This window comes from Barbatula barbatula (genome assembly GCF_947034865.1).
Source record: "Barbatula barbatula genome assembly, chromosome: 24".
Classification (NCBI taxonomy): Eukaryota; Metazoa; Chordata; class Actinopteri; order Cypriniformes; family Nemacheilidae; genus Barbatula; species Barbatula barbatula.
In genome coordinates, this window is record NC_136787.1 from 12,833,306 (window position 1) to 12,840,110 (window position 6,805).

Here is a 6,805-nt window from a genome sequence, read left to right on the forward strand (position 1 = left end):
ACACACACACACACGGAGGAACAACTTCCTGTCCATAAACCCGCCCACAACCCTAATCACCAAAAAAAGACAACCATTCTTCCACTGAGTAAACATTAATACATATTTAGATTATGTTTCTGTTATTTGTTACCACGTTCAACCTTACGCTACCTGTGGTTGTACACTGAGTTTCTGTAAACAACATTTCTCATTTCTAATCTTGTTGGTGTTATGACTTTTGCAATGGTCAAAAAATTTACTCATTCAAAGACAAAGGACAATCGGTTTGAAATGCATTTTAAAAACATACCAAAGAAATGAAACCGGGAGTTTTTTGTTTGTTTTTATCATATAATTTTTTTCAAGTTCTGCTTTCCAAATAAAGGCATACACAAGAAGCCATAACATACTGGAAGGGGCAACCACAATATTTCACAATCACCCTTAAATACTTGACATACTATATTAGCACAAGTAAATGATATCCATGTCTCGTAGACTGTCATGGTTCTGGCCTCTCTTGTCTTGATTTTCTAGTCTAGTGGCAGAATCATGACAGAGCCACATGTTTTGTGTGGAGAGACACATATTATTGTCGATCAGGACATAATGTGCGTTCTCTCCAGTCTTGTCTTTGGCCTTGCCCCTCTCGTTCCTAGTCCAGCTTTCCACCTGTGGGTCATTACCCACACCAGCCCATTATTATCTCATTGCTTGCCTTGCCAGTTGGTCTATTTTTGCCCCCTCGTGGGAAGTGTTTATTTCACAGTTTGTACTTTAGTGTCGTCAGTGGTTCTTCCCCATTGTGGCTGTTTGTAATAAACTCTTTGTTTTCCCACCACCTTCTGGTGCCTGCAATTGGGTTCTCGTTCCTAGCGACCGTGACACAGGACATCATTTATTAAACCACACACAGAACCAAGTCATATGGCTTATTTAATACCGTTCATAAACACTGTCTCCATACAGTCGACAGACGGCACACAGCTTTGTAAATTACATTTGGATATGAGATTGTAGCTTTAAAAGCTCCCATTGACATATTAAATATTAGTTATTGTATCACTCATTACATTACGAACGTAACAATATCAATCAAATTACTTGTTAGATGCTTGTTTTCGGGTTTAAGTTAGATTTTGATTTATAAAAACGTTATAACACATCTTGGCAGTACAATAGAAGAAAAGTAGCAGAAATGATGTATTCAGTAATGAAATTACAGTACTACGTTCTGACCAAAAAGTATGAGGTTGTATTTTACTCCTGTGTTCTACTGCTCTCTCATGTTGATGGTTAAGGGGAGCCTTACCAGCGCTTAACTGTAGGACGAAAGAAAACTATTTAGAGTCAACAGTGATTTACAAACATGAATTATCTAAAATGTAGTCTTTGGACCTTTTAATTGTTTGCAAACTAATGAGAAAATAGAGGGCTTAGCCACCATGCAAACAGTAGATAGTGATCTCTAGCATCCTTTCTTGACACAACGTTGGGTTAAAATGAAGCCTATTTTTTTAGAGGTTCAGGGATTTTTCGATCACCCTTTTTGATAATAACATAAAAGCCACTTAAAGGGACAGTTCACCCAAAAAAGAAATCATTCTGTCATCATATACTCACCTTCAAGTTGTTCCAAATCTGTATAAATGTCTTTGTTCTGATGAACACAGAGAAATACATTTGGAAGAATGCTTGTAACCAAACAGTTCTTGAACCCCATTGACTACCGCTGTCGTAAAAATGTATATATTTTGTATTCCGTTGACCACAAAAGAAGATATTGTGAAGGATAAGGAAAGCAAACAGTCGTGGGGAACTTTTGACAACCATTGTCTTTTTTCCTACTATGGTAGTCAATGGTGGCCAAGAACTGTTTGCTTACAAGCATTCATCCAAATATCTTTCTCTGTGTTCATCAGAACAAAGTAATTCATAAACATTTTGAACAACTAGAGAGTGAGTAATTCATGACGAAATATGAATTTTTGGGTGAAGTAACCCTTTAAAGACCGCTTACAATCAGCAGCTAAAATAATGTTGTTGTGGTCATGGGATAAAAGCTAAATTCATGACTGAGAAAGTCTTACATTTATGCTTGAAGAACATGGTCCAGCTGAAGCCAATGATGAATATGAAGATGACATAAACCGTCACACCACCAACCGAAACTCTCTGCTTGAAAACCACTGGACCAGAAAGATTTCAGGTTGGCCTCGTGAATTTTAACAATCAATAGTATCAATCAGTCCAGCTATACAGAGCATCATTTTAACAGGCTGATAGTTGCAATCATTTTTGATCGAAAACCCCAAAAATAAAATCACCTACACTCATAAGTGAAAGCTTCAACTGTTTTGTTTATGCTGTACAGTGTATTGTTGTAGAAGTAGCTGGCCTGACAGGTAATTGGGTAGCCATCATTCACGGCTGGTTCACACAGATCGAGCTTGCTGCTCGTGTCTGAAGAAGAGGACGCGTTGGGTAACCTCTGACCCTCTGTGCTCCAGGTGAAGTTCACCTGCTCAGGGTTCAGAGCCTCTAAAGTGCAGAGCAGATGAATACAGCTGTTATTACTGCTGTATAGAAGCTCCAGAGAGAGATCTGCCAGTCAAGAGTGATGAATATCAATAAACAAAAAATGATTTACTAAACTTTTAATGTTTTGTAACTTAAACTTGTCCCAAAAGTGTAATGACAGCAATATAGGTGATTTACTATGATATAGATTTTACGCCATTTACGCAAGACATGTTTACCTTCAGAGCATCACATCTTTCCTTTGATGCTAGTGGACATATTTTTTATGCTTTTACTAATGTAATTACCAAAGTCAAAAGGCTAAACATGTTATACTTAGATTTTAATAAAACTTTAAATCTGAATAAAATTACCTTAAACTAGGAGCGTCACATTTGTGATGACTTCGAGGCTTGGTGTCGGAATTATTCTTGACCATTTACAAGTGTAACGACCAAAGTCACTGAACTGAACGTTTTCAATATTTAGGTTAAAAGGCGTAACTCTAAAACGGGAAATGCAATATCCAGATGAAGCTTTACTTTGGTGTTTCGTATATTTACAAATAATGTTTGCTGTGTTCATGTTTTTCGTCCACTCTACAGAACTTAGGTAACTGATATAAGGGTGTGACACGCAGGGCAGATGGACAGTTTCTCCTTTGACTGCGCTGATAAAAAACTCTGCGCCTGTGAAGTCAAATAAAAAGAACACAAATTTGTTGTAATTCAAGTTTGACTGAATGGTTTCCCCTGACATTCTTGAGAAGTTTCATGTCAAATGTATGTCTAAAAGGAGAAAAATAACAACATTTTGGATATAGGATATAAAACCTACTAAAATAACTAAACCACGACTTCCGTTACACAACCCCCTTATATTTCACAAAAATGATTGTGTACAGCAAGCCAAGCATCTCTTACATTTTTTTTTACATTTACATTTAGGCATTTGGCAGATGCTTTTATCCAAAGCGACTTACATAGCATTATCCTATACATTTTACATAGGTATCTGCAATCCCCTGGGATCGAACCCGCAACCTTGCGTTGTTAACGCAATGATCTTACCACTCTTAAATGAAATAAAACTTTTAAATTAAAGACGAAGTACATGTCAATACTAGTATTAATTATAGTGTAAAGCAGGGCTAGTCAACTGGCGGCCCATGGGCCAAATGAGGAAACGGTGTTGTTTTTATTGCAGCATTCATTACCTACGTATGTACGAAAATAGCTGTTCATCACCATCCAGATCTCACACTACAAAGGATCTGCCTTTTTAAGTGCGTGGGGCACATGAGCGCAATTGGAGTTCACATGAAGATGCGATAATAAACGTTCAGTTTTATGCACAGAAGACGCCAGTTTAACGTCACAATAGGCAGGGATTACTTTCGTGCTGAAAATATTAGCGTTTTTGAGTTTTATTACTTCAACCAAATATATTTATCTTGAAAAAACACTGCCACCCACACCTTGGATGGACTGGGGGTGAGTAAATAAACAGGAAGTTTATCTTTGGGTGAACTAATGCATCAAGGAATATAAAATACAAAAAGTCAGTATCCCTTTTAATAAAATATCATAAAAAGGCACATGCAATATCTGACTGCATGTTTTAATATATGATCTAAAAGTAACAGCGAAAAAAAACAGTATAAAATAACAGAAATACAAAATGACAGAAGAAATGAGGATATGGTATAAAAACTGGCCCGCATCCCATTTATACTTTTACAATCTGGCCCTCAAAGAAAAGTAGTTGAAGACCCCTGGTGTAAAGGAATTAACACTGACCCTTAAATATACACAGTGTGATGCTGAAGACTACAAGGAACAGATAGCGGGCAGCCATTCAAGATGACATTATCCCATATTTATAAGTTTTGCGGTTATCTGGATTCACACCATCAACTTTCGATACTTATTTCCATACATACCAGTGTCTGCATTAATGATGCACGCTTCTAATTTTCTGCATCCGTGTCAGGACTCACTACACAACCTTTTAATAATATGTCACCCTTTCGCCTGTTTGTTCAAAACGCCCCAACGGCTCCCCTGAAGTGACTTTTTAACTGCTGTAGTTTCCACGGCGACTCATGGTGCTTTCCTGCTATCTGGCTAGGACACAAATTAGTTTATTTTTTATTAAGAATCGTTTTTGTTTAACAAAATATTGTCTATATGTTATCGTATGATAAGGATTATTTGTTAATAAAATATTATGAACATTAGTTTATGCCCTATGTAGACCACTTCTCAAGATGTAAACACGGGTACATAAGCACTTCCAGTTTCAATTTTAATTGTATTATTTTTAACCGTACATATAGTTAAATCTTTAAAAGTTTTTGCTTAACATTTTGGTTATAAATGTTATTTTGTTACCACTCGATGTAATACTACTTTGTCTCTAAAACAGCATCAGTAACATCTGTATCAAAGCAAGCAATCAGACACATTTCATATGTATGTTACTTTAATAGGTGTTCAAAGAATAACATTTGCGTCAGCAGACAGTGTAATGACATAAGACTGGATGAGAAGGACAATGGCTAAGGGTTCCCTCTCTACACAGGGGGTTTCAGTAAGGCAAGGCTGCATCAACAACTGGGCTGTAACAATCAAATCCATACATTGCATTTTACAGTACTAGTGACAATAATCAGATCAAGCACACAAGAGAAAGAAACTCTTCAGAAAGAACAGGATCTCAGGGTTTAGCTTTTAAACAGACGGTGCCACAACTGCATCTTAAGCCACGAACTTACATTCTTATACAGAGAAAAATGATCATTATTTACGGGGTGCATATTCAGGTTATTAAGACTCGAAACGAGTTAAGGAGGTGAGACGTGGAAGGTTTGGCAAAACGGATATCTGCGATCGCCGCCATTGCGTATAGATGCGTAAAAGAGAAGATGACGTCACATACGAAGTTGGCAGGGGTACCCTCATGAGATTTGAGTTTATACCGCGCACTACAGAGGTCAGGGTGTGTGTATTAAGAACGACTGGAAGTTTTTACAAAGTTTTTACTTAAAGAAGCAGCCTAGATAGAATTCCTCTGTATAAAGCCACCGCGTACAGAAAGACTGAATCGGAATTAGAAAAATACAGGTACAAAATCCATTACATTCAAGAGACAATCTAGCACAAAAGGGAATAATATCAGAATCTTTATAGCTAATATAGGAATTTCTGTTTCATAGAGGCATTTCGCTAAGAGGCATCTTCTAAATAGAAAAAGGAAGGGTGGACTTCATGACAGGGGCATGGGATGGGATCGAATTCTGCATCATGCTGGGCCGATCAAATAAGCTACTACGCAATATAACATTTGCTAGCATGAACAAATTGTTAAAACACACAATGTCACTCTGAATATGTGAGAGGGGTCGGTTAAGAATGGCATTCATGAGGGGGACACCGGCGAGATTGGAAGATCAATCTTTAAAGGGAAAGTTCACCAACAAAATTCAGTATTAAAGTGAATGCTTTGAATAATTACGTTCAACCGATATATCTTTCCATTCTGTTCATGTATATCATTTTTATTTGATGCTACATGCTGCTAACTATGCACGTAACACTCAATTCATGGCTTATTTAATCTATTTTCAATATGCATCTCACTGCTTCTCAATATTGATGTCGGACAAAAAATCTGATAAAAAAAAAATATGTTAACTGAAGTTCATGGAATAGATCTTTATAATATTTGTTGTTTATTTACTTTAACTGTTCGGAAAGTGCAACATATGCTAATCGTATTTGGAATGAGGACAAAATATTTGGGTGAACTATTCCTTTTAGAAGGTGATGGTGTTTTGGTATGGGTTTAAGGTGCAAATATTGTCTTCCTAAAATTAGGCATTAAAAAGGTGCCAACATTTTGCACAATTCAGAGGAAAACCATCAGAAAACATTAGAAGAATTAGTTGTGCTGATAAAATACATTTGAAACCTGAAGACGGATCCACTGGTCTGACGCAGTGGAGTGAGCCTGACGTTCTGCATCCATACATTTCCATTAGACTATTTTCGCTTTTCTTTGGCAAACGTCTTGAGAAAAACGTGTGGTCTGAGCGTACGGTACTTCTCCTGATCGCTGGGAAGAACATAAACTGCGTAACGTCTGAGGCGCGTTACACGCGAGGGAAGACGTCTTACGGTAACTTCCTGTGAACTACAAACAGTTTTCGTCTGGCCATGATTCCATCCTTTGAGGAAACGGATAATCTTCAAATAGACCTCGGTCAGGGTGGACATCGTGATTCATTTGACGCGTATGAAAA